Source organism: Pelophylax lessonae, assembly GCF_965119305.1.
Source record: "Pelophylax lessonae genome assembly, chromosome: 4".
Classification (NCBI taxonomy): Eukaryota; Metazoa; Chordata; class Amphibia; order Anura; family Ranidae; genus Pelophylax; species Pelophylax lessonae.
Window position 1 is genome coordinate 112,233,233 of NC_138771.1, and position 12,871 is coordinate 112,246,103.

Consider the following 12,871-nt stretch of genomic DNA (forward strand, 5'->3'; position numbering starts at 1 on the left):
TGAGTAACAACGTTTGACATACAGAAAAATGTGAAGTAGTGTAAACAAAGCTCGGTAACAGAGCATGACCAATAACTGTAACTACAGCAAATCGTGAGGGTTAGTAGACAAGGGGCGGCAAAAAATACATAACTTTAAGTTACATAGACAAATCTAGGCAAGTGATGTTATATAATGTTATATTCAAAAAAGCAAAAGCCTTGAAGCTGCATTTGCTCTAAGCCCTTCAATAAATGCAAGCCCCAGCGAGGAATCAGACTTGCCTTGTGACTCCTTGTGTAATATGAAATTCATGCCAGTTCTTTCTTACATAAGAGATCTGCACACACACTGATATAACAGATGGATGACATAATAAACACACCAAGAAATAACATTGTAATACTGCTAATGCAAGTTCTGAGGAAAATGTCATTTTTACAATTTGTTCTTTTAGCTACAATAGCATTGTCTGGACGATGCAAGACTTGTTTTTGACATTTGAAATATATAGAGGAGGGTCAATGTAAGATCTCAAATGTCTATATTTGTATATCTACATGCTCACAGCCTCGTCTGGTCTAGGTTGTTGCGCCTCTTGCAAGCACAATATGCAGGAGTGTGCCAGTGAAAATCATTGGAAGCACACAAACAAAAGTGTTTAAAATGTCTCTCCTGGCCCCCAAAGCATCGGATCAGGGACCTGGGGGTACTGGTAGACAACAGGCTTGGCAGTGGCATGCAATGCCAAGCCGCCGCAAGCAAAGCCAACAGAATACTGGGTTGTATAAAAAAGGGGATTCACTCCAGAAATAAAGAGATTATTCTTCCACTCTACAAGACTCTGGTCCGGCCACATCTGGAGTATGCTGTCCAGTTTCACACCATGTGCTTAATCATTGCTTATGATTGCAATGATTAAGCACATGGTGTGAAACGCGTCTGCTGATCCAGTTTGTCCTGTATGCTTTGATGTTGGACCTTTGATTTTGCAATAAATTGTTTTCCTACTACTGGAAGTGCCGCTTTTCTTTCTACACATGGCCTTTAACAACATCAGCATGATGATTTTACTGTAAGTATGAGCTCATCATCACACGATGCCCGTTCTCTACCTGTCACTGGTTTTCTGGACTTTAGAAGAAAGCTATAGGGCCTGGGTTAATCTAGTAGTGTGTTGGGTAATGTGTAGGAAGGGCCTTTTAAGTAAAGTGACACCCCTTGGGCTGCATACCTGTCAATTTCTCATTCTTAGACTCTGGGTAAATAAGGCAGTGGGTGGAGTCACAGGGAGGGAGGCGTTCCAATGGGACAACCCTGAAGGGGACTACCATCACTAAGGATATATTGTCAAAGGGACCAAAAGTGAGTAACCAACTTTAGTCATTCCTTTTAGTAGAATGCATATATACGCCAACATGAAGCTTATGTTTTGAATACGGAAGCAATAATCCCCAATCAGTATCTGTGTCGTCACAACCATGTCATCTACTCTGAGTCATTATCAATAAGGAAATACCGGTCTGTCTTGGTCTCTCAGGCCCTGAGGAAGCCTTGAGCGAAACGCGTCGGCTTGCTGGGGACCTACATTGACCGATTCCATCGTGAGACCTACTCTCCATCCTACACAGGCTCTTTGGTTTTGTTTCCCTTATGGGACGTATTTCTATGCTGTAAATGACTCGCCCTGCTTGATTTTATTATTTGTATGTTAGTCCAATTGCACCCAAATGCATGGTGGTCCATGCTTTTTATCTCATATATCAATAAAATGTTATTTGGTTTTATAAACTGGTTTTGCGTCTGATCCTTCTACTCCCACTGGCCTGCAAAGCCCCATCTTTTTCTTTCCAATTGTTTGTTAGTCTCCTCATAGGGGTAAGGGCCGAAATCACACGGCAACTTTTGTATCCTTTTAATAGAAACATAAGCTCCATAAGAGAAAATAGTGTGAGGGACTCAGGGGCTTTTAGATTAAGTTACACCCCTTTGGCTGCATACCTGTTAATGTTTCCTTCCTACACTTTGGGTATATAAGGCAGTGAGTAGAGCCATGGGGGGGGGGGGGGGGTTGCACCATGGTTACTCCCATCACTTTGGATAAGGGAGTCCAGGATAAGTGAGTAACCAACTTTATGGGTTCCTCCCTAATAGTATCTTTAGCTCCATAATGGAGAATTGGGTAGCGTCAGGAAGACTCAGAAGTTGGAGAGAAAATTAGTCATTTCCACCTCTGTGTGAGCGCTAGAGCATCCTCCGTTGGAACAGAGTCTGTCAATGTCAAGTAATAGATTTGTGACTTTTCTCTAATGGCCTTTTTCTGCGAGCCTGTGATCCCAACAAGACTGGATACTGCGTTTTTTAAGTACTGAGCTCCTTATGCTGGGATGCTCTATTGTGGGGGCATGTGAAAGGAAGTGAGGACTCTGTGGTTGTTTAAGACAGTCTGCTGATTGTCTCCCTGTGTTATCCATAGTGATGAGGTAGGTGATTGATCGCACTCCCACTGCTTCTGCTCTCAGGTTATGAGCAGAGATGTATAGTAACTAAGTAGAACTACTTCACTACTGTACTTAAGTACCGAAAGGCGGTATCTGTACTTTCCTAGAGTATAATTTTTTTCTCCTACTTCCACTTTTACTTCACTACATTTTTTCAATGATTTCAATACTTCTACTCCGATATTTTTTTTTTGTGCTGCATAGTTACTCGTTACAGTTATAAAAATGGCCACTGCCAGAACAGTAGATGGCAGGTTTCATGAAGCTCAAAACATGTATTATCAGCGCATATGAAAATAAATGCTACTGTATGTATAAATAAAAGCTGCATTTGAAATAATAAAAAACAATATGATGTTCAAGCTTTTGAATTATTTATTTAATAACTACATAACATAGTACTTGTACTTTTACTTTCAGTACTTGAGTAGCAATTTTTTTTTCAAAACTACTAGTACTTTTACTTTCAGTACTTGAGTAGCAAAATTTTTAAAAAACTACTTGCAATACTTAAGTACAAAAAATGTTGAATACTTTAGTACTTCTACTCAAGTCACTTTTTGATCGAGCACTTCCACTTCTACTCAAGTCACTTTTTGATCGAGCACTTGTACTTTTACTCAAGTATGGATTTCGAGTACTTTATACAACTCTGGTTATGAGAGACTTTAGCTCAGAGGATCTGGTGACTTGGAGTCATCAGTAGGGACCATGCTGTGTGCATAGTGGGTGGAAATTGCCCGTATCTGTTCCTGAAGAATTCCTGGCTAGGGGTCAAAGCTCCCCCTTAGACCCTGCCTGATTAAGGAGGAGAATCCTTTGTACTAAGCTGACCTCTTAATTCTGAAACTTAAAGAGTTGCCCCAAGTTTAGTGAATAGTGCTCCACAGAAAATCTGCTTTCATGTACTAGATGTATATTAATGCTTGAGAGGCCCAACTGGATACACATATGAAAGATGCTAATGTTGACTTGTTTTCCAAATACAAAGTCCTGCGCTGTCATCCTCATCTTCCATCCTTCACTATTTGGTTAGTCAAACACTTGAAAAAGGTATATGAATATCAGATGTTGTGAAACTTTATTAACGGCACACTTGGCACAGACAGGTTAATTAAAGTGATTAAGTCTCTTTTTTTTCTAATAAAATAACAAAGCTGTTATCCTTACCTGCTCTGTGCAGGGGTTTTGCACTGAGCAGCCCCAATCCTCCTCTTCTCGGGTCCTTCTTCAGCTCTCCTGGCCCCTCCCTCCTGTTGATTGCCCTCACAGCAAGCAGCTTGCTATGGGCGCTCCCGAGCCAAGCCACAGCTGCGTGCATCCATTCAGGTACAGAGCCGTGGTTCAGCCCCACCCCCTCTCTCTCCTCATTGGCTAACTGAGTTGGATATAGGTTTCATCTACTAGGTAAGATAAATTCAACGGAATTCAATATAATCAATACAAATAACCAAGAGAGAAATTTTGTTATTTTAAATAACACTAAAAAGGCATGTTTATCACTCAGGATCTCAGCAAAGGTAAGGTAACTTTGGGGTAGCTGACAACATGTAGATTTCTCATATGGAGCCCACGGGTTGAATGAGCGAAATCTTTTAATTCCTTCATCCAAGTTAAAGCGGAGTTCTGGGCAAAAAAATGTTTTACCTAAAAATACCCCCGGGACAGTCAGGGCTAGTGCATTTAAGCAACGATAGCCTCTGAACTGTCCCCTGTTTCACTTACCTTTTAGAAGAAATACTTACCTTGAAAATGTCTTGTCCAGCGCTGCCATCTCAGGTGTGGGCAGCAAATGCCGGAGCGTCCTCTTGGGTGTCTTCTTCTGTGACGTTGGAGTCCCAGAATGCCCTACTCGCCACTTCCGGTGCAGGCGCATCATCCCTGCACAGCTTCTGGGCATGCCCAGAAGCTGTTCAGCAGGGAATGACGCGCCTGAACCGGAAGTGATGAGGGACACCGGTGCAGGCGCATTGACTCCTGGGATTGATGATGCTCATCTCCCAGGAGTCAGTGCAAGGAGGAAGTGACGGCGCGGGCCGCGGCCACAGAGGGAGGAAGAGGAAGGAAGGGAAGTATATTTTCATTAAAAACAAGGTAAGTGAAACAAAAAAAAAATTTAATTATCCAATCACTTTTTCAGGTTCATCTAAGCTAGCGGACATGCAAAAATAGTTTTTAGGGTGGAACTCCGCTTTAAACAGTGTGGATGGACAAATGTCCTCTGCTGGCTATTGTATTCTGACAGCCACTGCTCCAACATCTGTTAGAATACCTGAACAGTGACTGCATCTGATTTGTTTGGCTGAGAATTTTCCACCCAACTCCTTTGATTTTCAAATTGAAGCTTGTCGAGCAGGGTGGTGCCGAGAGGATCGCCCACTGCTTGAATTGTGGCCAATTCAGGAAATAAACAACTGCAATTCAAGCCATGTATGGCTCGCATAAGCATGCCATAGACGGGCAGATGTCTTTCTGAGAACAATGGGCAGGCAATATCTAATCTGTTAAGCTGGTCATAGATGGTTCGAATCTCGGCCAGTTCAGCAGGGACCAAGGCGAGATTCTAACCATGGACAGGCTGATTGTATCAACTTGGGTACAACCAGCATGCCGGATTTTTACATGCTATAATTGCAAGCGGCTATAACCACTAGCAGTAATCACTGTGTTCTCCCAGCAGGGACAGCTTCCTGAGTCACCCCACTGATAGAACACAATAGCTCTGCGGGAGTCAGTATTGATGGGGGAATCAAGCAATTTTCATGGTTGCAGGAAAGAAAATCACATCATCTATGGCCGGCTTTAGGGTTTACAAAAGAATAGCAAGATTCCAGGGCCAAATATTTATTTTTAATCAAAAACAGAAAATGCATTTAGTTGCACTAAGCAATGATTCACAAAAAACCTTGCATACCTGTGTAGCCCCCAAATTATTAAAGCCCATGGTTTTCACACCATTTAGCAAGTCTTTCCTTCTCTGTGCACTCTCAAAAAAATTGAACTGACGCTCTAGTAATTTGTACTTTACAGAAAGACCCCCTGTGTGGAGAAGAGCAGTCTTTTCAAATACTAGGACCCATCCCCCACCCAGGTAACTATAGCTTAACCAATTGCCGACTAGCTGCAATACATATACTGTGGCATGTTGGCTCCATTGCGCAAAACGACTTACCTTTCGCGCAACAGCCAGCGAGGGCGCACGCATGCCGATTGGCCACAGGGGAGCCAATCAGCGGGTCTGGCAGAAGTGATTTCTGCCATCCACTAGCGATCACTGCCCAGAGAGACAGAACTGTTGTCTGCTGATGTAAACAAGACAGACCACTGTTCTGTCAGAGATGGACACAGGTATCTCTGGGTTCATCTAGTGAGTCCATCCCCCACACAGTTAGAAAGCATCCCCTAGGCACACATTTAACCCCTTGATTGCCCCTGGTGTTAACCCCTTCCTTGCCAGTGTCATTAGTACAGTAACAGTGCATATTTTTAGCACTGATTACTGTAGTAATGTCACTGGTTCCCTCAAAAGTGTCAGTTAAGTTTAAGATCTGTCCGCCGCAAAGTCCAGGCCTGCTAAAGATCACTAATTCGCCACCATTACTAGTAAAAAAAAAATTAAATAAATAAAAATGACATAAATCTATCCTCTAGTTTGTAGACGTGACACATTTTGCACAAACCAATCAATATACACTTTTTGGCACTTTTGGGAATACATATTTATTGGCTGTGTTTTATAGCAGAAAGTAAAAAAAATATATTTTTTTTGCAAAATTGTTGCTCTTTTATTGTTTATAGCCCAAAAAATAAAATCCGCAGAGGTGATCAAATACCACCAAAAGAAAGAGCTATTTGTGGGAAAAAAAGGACATCAATTTTGTTTGGGTACAGCATCGCACGACTGAGCAATTGTCAGTTAAAGTAATGCAGTGCTGTGTCGCAATAAATGGCCTGGTCTTTAAGGGGGTAAAACCTTCCAGAGCTGAAGTGGTTAAAGTGGTAATAAACCGTGACGTGTCCCAGAAGATTTCAGCGAGGGAGGGGGAGAGGAGAACTTCTGCTCAGATCACCTGGTGATCCAAGCGGAAGTAGGAGCGGGTATCAAAAAGGTACCTGATCCATTCCCCAAATGAAAAAAATATATATAAAGTGGCATAGGAGGGGGGCTTAAAGCGGAACTTCCCCTTTTGGGTGGAGCTCCGCTTTAACGGCTTGAATCTCGGAGGGTTCCTGCTGAACCGCCTGAGATTCGAACCATGTATGGCCAGCCTTACAATGATGAATTTTACAAGCTGCCAATGGGGAGAAAGGAGATAATATTAGGAAGATAAAATAGGACACTATTCTTGTAGGTGTAACACTTAACTTGTATCTCTGGCAGCAGAGTTTGCCCTCTCATCTCTCCTTCTTTTCTTCTCTCCCTTCCTAATCTGTTTGTTCCACACAGTCTGTGTCATTCCTGTTGCTTTTTTCCCCTTTCAGCAACAGTAAATCTTAAAGCTGTCAGTTGATCAGCTTTTAGTACCTCTGATTTTAGGCACAGTACCGAGAACAGAGAACAACTGAACATGTCCAGAACAAGGTGAGACTGTGCATTACTGGATTTTAAACAGTACAGGCACTTGTTTTTAATGTTTTACATAGATATACCTGCAAAAGTGTCCAGCCTGAAGCAATCTATCAGGACTTAATTTTATGACTAAAGTTCCACTTTAAGGAGACAGTCATAGACTGGAGACATATTACATGAGGCTACTAGAAACCACTTCTTACACAGGGAAATGCCCAAACACAGACTAGTGTCTGCTGGACCCTGAGGGACACACTAAAAGTGCCAAAGGGTCACATGTGCCCCCCAAGCTGCAGGTTGGACACCAGTGCCCTAGACTAAGCAATTTCTAGAGCTTTATTATGTAGGGGAAGGAAGCTTCAAAAGAGGATTTCTTTAGCTGACTGAAGTTAAAAATATGATTTAAAAAATTGTTTATAAAAAAAAAAAAAAAAATATTGCACCAATGCCGTCTAAGGGCTCATTCACAGCAGCAGCCTATGCCATGGCTGCAATTGTGCATTGTTGAGGAATGGTGTTGTTGTGTTGTAATGATACATTGCACTGTTTACTTTTTTTAACTTTATTGAAATGTCAGAAAATGACATGGGGACCTTGGACTGTAAGCTCCTAGAGGACAGGGACTGATGAGAATGTAAGTTGTTGGTGATATATAAATTTAACTTGTAATGCCTATATGTATACCTGTAATAAATGAATAGCTTAAAAACATGTCACACCCACCGATTCTTATATTTTTTTTTAGCTCGTTTACACAACACTGCACATTCAAAGGCTCAGTTTTACCATGCGAGTTACTGTCAGTTCAGGGGCAGCGAGGCTGCAGTGCAACACGCATTTCAGTGAACCACATTATTTAAATTCTTCCTTTTTTTTTTTTTTTTTACTTTATTTGAAGTGTTACAAAGTATAGACCTCTAACATATACAAGATCTCACAAGCTTGTTAGTAAATATCTCACTTTACACTCTCCTCTTGGGGTTTCTAGCTTCTAAGGACACAAAATATTTAAATGATATCAATGAAGGCCATTAAAAGAAAAAGTTCACTCAACTTCAAATGAGATTTTCATCTGTAAACAGAAAACAGACCTGTACTGTTTCTGCCACTTGCCACTATCTCTTATGATTGTTTGGGTCTCCAGTTAACAGAACTCTTTACATTTTTCTTGGTCGATCAGTAAAGTGGGGTAAACACTAGTAGAAAATCTGCCGAAAATTCCCGTCCAAGGTAAAATCGTATGAATTTCGGTTAGTGTGGACACAACTTTCAACAGCTGATGCCGACATTTTCAACGAAAAAAAATGGAGGGACAAGCACCAAAATTTTCATCTTACGTCCCAAGCACGACCAATTTTCGTTTAATGTGTACACTGTACGTCCACAAAAAATCAGATACGAAAGGCCGCGCATGGTCGGGAGTTGCTGACGCTTCGTCAAGTTGCCTCGGGGTCACACATATACGTACTTGCATCACACTCTACGAACAAACGAGCCCCAAAAAAAAACGAAAATCAGACTAGAAATTTCATGAACATTATACACTGTCAACTAAAAACGGTAATGAACGCTGAGCAAGAGAGAGAAAAATCGGAGGATATTTTGTCTGATTTTCATCAAGTGTGTACGAGCCTTAAGTCCATTACAATCTAACAGTGATTATAGATCACTGTTCTGTAGTTCTGTAAAGCAAATTGCTTTCTAACCTCATTAGCTACTTAATGACTCCCCGCTGCTATGAATATATAAAACACAAAATAAATTAAGCAAAGCTACTATTGTTATTTATATAGCATCATTGTCTGCTATGCTGTTGTAATAACTAAGAGGTACAAACAAGGAAATTAATACGAGTAATATAAATGCATAAAAACGCTCCAAATAATAATTAATTAATTACATAATACCAGTGTTGATGTAATCTTTAAATTTGTGGCTAGGGTATATAGCCATAGGGGGTCCAGAGAGTACAACTGCCTCTGGGCCTATTTGATCCTAAGATCCTGAGATCAATACGGATGTTCAAGTAGTCTTTATAAATGTAACTAGGGTATAGCTGTACGGACTGCAGAGAGTCAACTGCCCCTGGGCCCATTAAAACCTTTGATCAGTATGAGTCTTTAAGCATTCTTTATAATTGAATCTAGGGAATTACTTTAGAGCAGGGGCATTAAATGAATATTCAAGGAGGTCCAGTCGGTAAAAATTTTCTTCCAGCAGTAGTCTGAGTCTCATGACCCAGATCCTTTACATCACAGCCTGTACTTGAAAGTATTTGTGAACACAGGTCAGACTCACTACAGGAGATATATGCATGCTGTGTGTGAGCATGGCATTCTGCATCTCCAAAAAGAAAACTCAAATATGCAAACTGACAACACCAGCATGGATCTACGTCCCTGCTTGGTGTGGTCAGATTGCTAAAGCAGGATGTAGGCAGGATCACAGCAATCAAAGACATGAAAAGAGAAGATTGTTTATTTACTGATATTCACATGAAAGAACAGACACGGGTTCTGTATAAAAACCAAGGTTTTGGGGTGACATACATTTTAAAATCACAGTCCACCCCCACATTGAAGTCTTCAGTTTAAATCAGTGAGCTCAGTCCCCCTTTCCCATAACAGCCCCCTGTCACATCATAGTCCCCCCACTTTACATCACGGCCCCCCTGTCATATCACAGCCCCCTTCACATCACAGTCCCCCCCCCCTTTACATCACAGCCCCCCCATACATCACAGTCACAGTCCCCCCCACATCCCAGTCCAATTTCACAATAGTGTCTCTTCCTTCACATCCCAATCCTCCCTTCACATAACAGCACCCCTCACATCACAGTCCCCCCCCCCCCGTCACATCACAGCCCCCTTCACATGACAGTCACTTTCTTTAAATCAGTGATCTCAGCCCCCAATTCACATAATTTTACCCTTTACATCATACCCCCCATTTCCATCAATGACTCCAGTCCTTCCTTTTATATACAGCTCCCGCCCCCCCCCCCCCAAAGCACAGGCCCCCTTCACATCACAGTACCCCCCTGCACATCCCAGTCACCGGGTCACATCACACCCCCCCCCCCCCACACACACACACTTACATCAGTGTCCTCAGTACTCCATCACATCATAGTCCCTCCTTCATGGCAGCATGGCAGAGGGTGGGAGGAGAAGCAGGTCACAACAGAGGAAAGCTACCCTACTATGTATGTTGGGAAGTGCTTAATTTTTTGCTAGATTTCAAGGCAATCTTAGAAACCAGAGAACACGGGCAGTGATAGGGGGAGACCCTCTGAAAATGCTAGTTGCCTGGCTGTTTTTGGAATGAATACCTTCTGAGACACTGACCCAGAATAAGCTTTTAGATCAAGAAATCAGAGTGAATATTGAACACCTAATTTACGTATTTGTTTGGGGTCAGCAACTCTATAAGTATGAAGCCACTGGACCAAAATGATCGCCAGGGGCCTAGTATTTGTAGAAGGGGAGAGTTTTAGCCTCCATACTTCCTCTAACTTTTTTCTAACACTACATTTAACAATACATTAAAAGGCTTGTGTCTCTATTATGTATGGTATGTTCATTGCTTGACAAAAGTGGTTTTACCCATTAAATAGGCTTCTAAGTCCCAGTTTACACTGGTGCGATACAGGAAACCCTGCAAATCAGTGCCAGTTCCCGCATCACACCAGAATCGCTGAGATCTGCAAATCGCTGGGGATGTCAATGTAAAGCTACTGACACCCCCAGATTGGTTTGCAGATCACAGTGTGAACTGTGAAATGGTGCAATAATTATATCACTTAGGTGTGGACATCCATGCGATCCGATTCCAGTGCGAACCAAAAAAAGGGTCCTGCACCATTTTGGTGCGAATGCGATGCGATTTTAGCCATACATTTAGTATGGCTGAAATCGCATCGCACAGACGTCACATGTAAAGCAATGCGGTGCAAGTCACATGCGATGTCTGGCATCGCACTAGCGTGAACCGGCACTAGAGGAAATACAAGGAAAGCACCAGGCAGGTAAAAGATTTCAATGGGTCTTTGTGTATGTATGTGTTATCTTACTAACACGTAGAGTAGTCTGATTTACTTTGTTGACAGATGGCTCTTTCGTGCATTATGTCTACAGAATTGTAAGAGTATGAAAAGCCGCCCTTAACTTTTCTAGGAAGTATTTGGAAAATGCTTAGTCAGTAGGATACCGTTCTCATGTCTAGACATGTCAGATGTTAAACAATGTCATTAGTAATAAAGTCTTTCTGAATAAAGTTCATGTTATATACAGTATGTACAAAAAAAGTCAGATCTGGACAGTCAATGAATGAAGAGTATAGGCAGAATATGAAAAAGTAATGTCAGTGATTCGAGAAAACAGGCAAATATTTACTCTCTAAAATATATGCATGCAGATTTGTCTAGCCTGCAGACAGATACACAATTCATAAATCATCATACATCAAGATTGCCAGCTGATCAAAGAGATGATAAAGTATACGTAAAGTCATAACTTTGAGGAAAATGTGGATAGAGTGGGAACCCCTGTCAGGCTTTATTGCTGTCTGTGTCCCTGCTAGGAGGGGGGGGGGGGGGGGCTTTCTTTCGCTCTCTTTTTTTTTTTGTTCTGCTTACTATTGCCTCTGGCACAGAAAGGGATGAGTAAACCAAACATTTAGACCTTGTTAACGCATTTTAATTTGTTCCCCATGCAGAGCTGTATTTTACCCAGGGGCGTAACTACAGGGTTTGCAGGGGTCGCAATTGCAACTGGGCCCCATGCTCCAGGGGGCCTGTGTGGCTCCCCTGTACACCTGGGTAGGAGGGGCGGTGGGGGCAGCATGTAGAGAAATCACTGTCTTCATTTTTTCCTCCTGTAGCTGCAGGAGGAAAATGGAGGAGATTGGTTCCTCTGTATGCTGCCCCCGCCACTCCTCCTATCCAGTTCACTTGTGTTCTGCTGTCTCTGGGCCCCTGTGTTCTCCCCTGCCCCCCCCCACTGTGCTCCCTCCCCTCTCCTGCTGCAGGGGATGTGTCGTAATAGAGAACCAGGAAGGGGGTCGGTAAATATGTAATTTACCAGCTCCTTCCTTATCTGAATGGACAGAGTCATAGTCAGTGACATTATAAAAATAAAATGATAAAAATAATACAATTAAAATACCAAAAAAATAAAAACTACTGATACCAGTGGGTGAACTTCCAGGATCAAAAAGCTCACACTTGCAACTGGGCCCTGGCAATCCACCACCATGGGGAGGCGCCAAGATGGCAGGAAGGGGGCCCACTGGAGAACTTGTGAAAGGGTCCCCCTGCAGGACCGTAATAAAGGGCCCCGCAATGAGAATAAAGGGCCCCAGGATCAGTGGGAAGAGCCCCAGGCTTGAAGGGAAGGGCCCGGGCCAGGGGTCTGGGGGGCCCTTAATGGTTTCTTGCACCGGGCCCCTGAAGGTTCTAGTTACGCCTCTGATTTTACCAGCATGGGGATGCACCCAGCGTTTGGTGCCGTGCACCCGCATCTGCACAGATGTTACATTCGGAGCAGCAGCTGTGTCCATGCAGCCGCTACAACCCAATTGACACTTATGGGACTACAAGCATAGGGATGTGCACAATGCCTGTGTGTGCGTCCCTCATGGCCATGCATGGGGCACATATTAAAATTCCCAGGTTGAACAGGGCCTTAGACTTTTCACAGGAACTTGGGATCAGGGAAAATATTTCAATAAGAACAACTGGAGCAATGAAAACTGTCTAAAGCTGGTCATACACTAATCGAAAGCAGACCGGCCAAATTTTGCCCCATTTGACAAAAGTC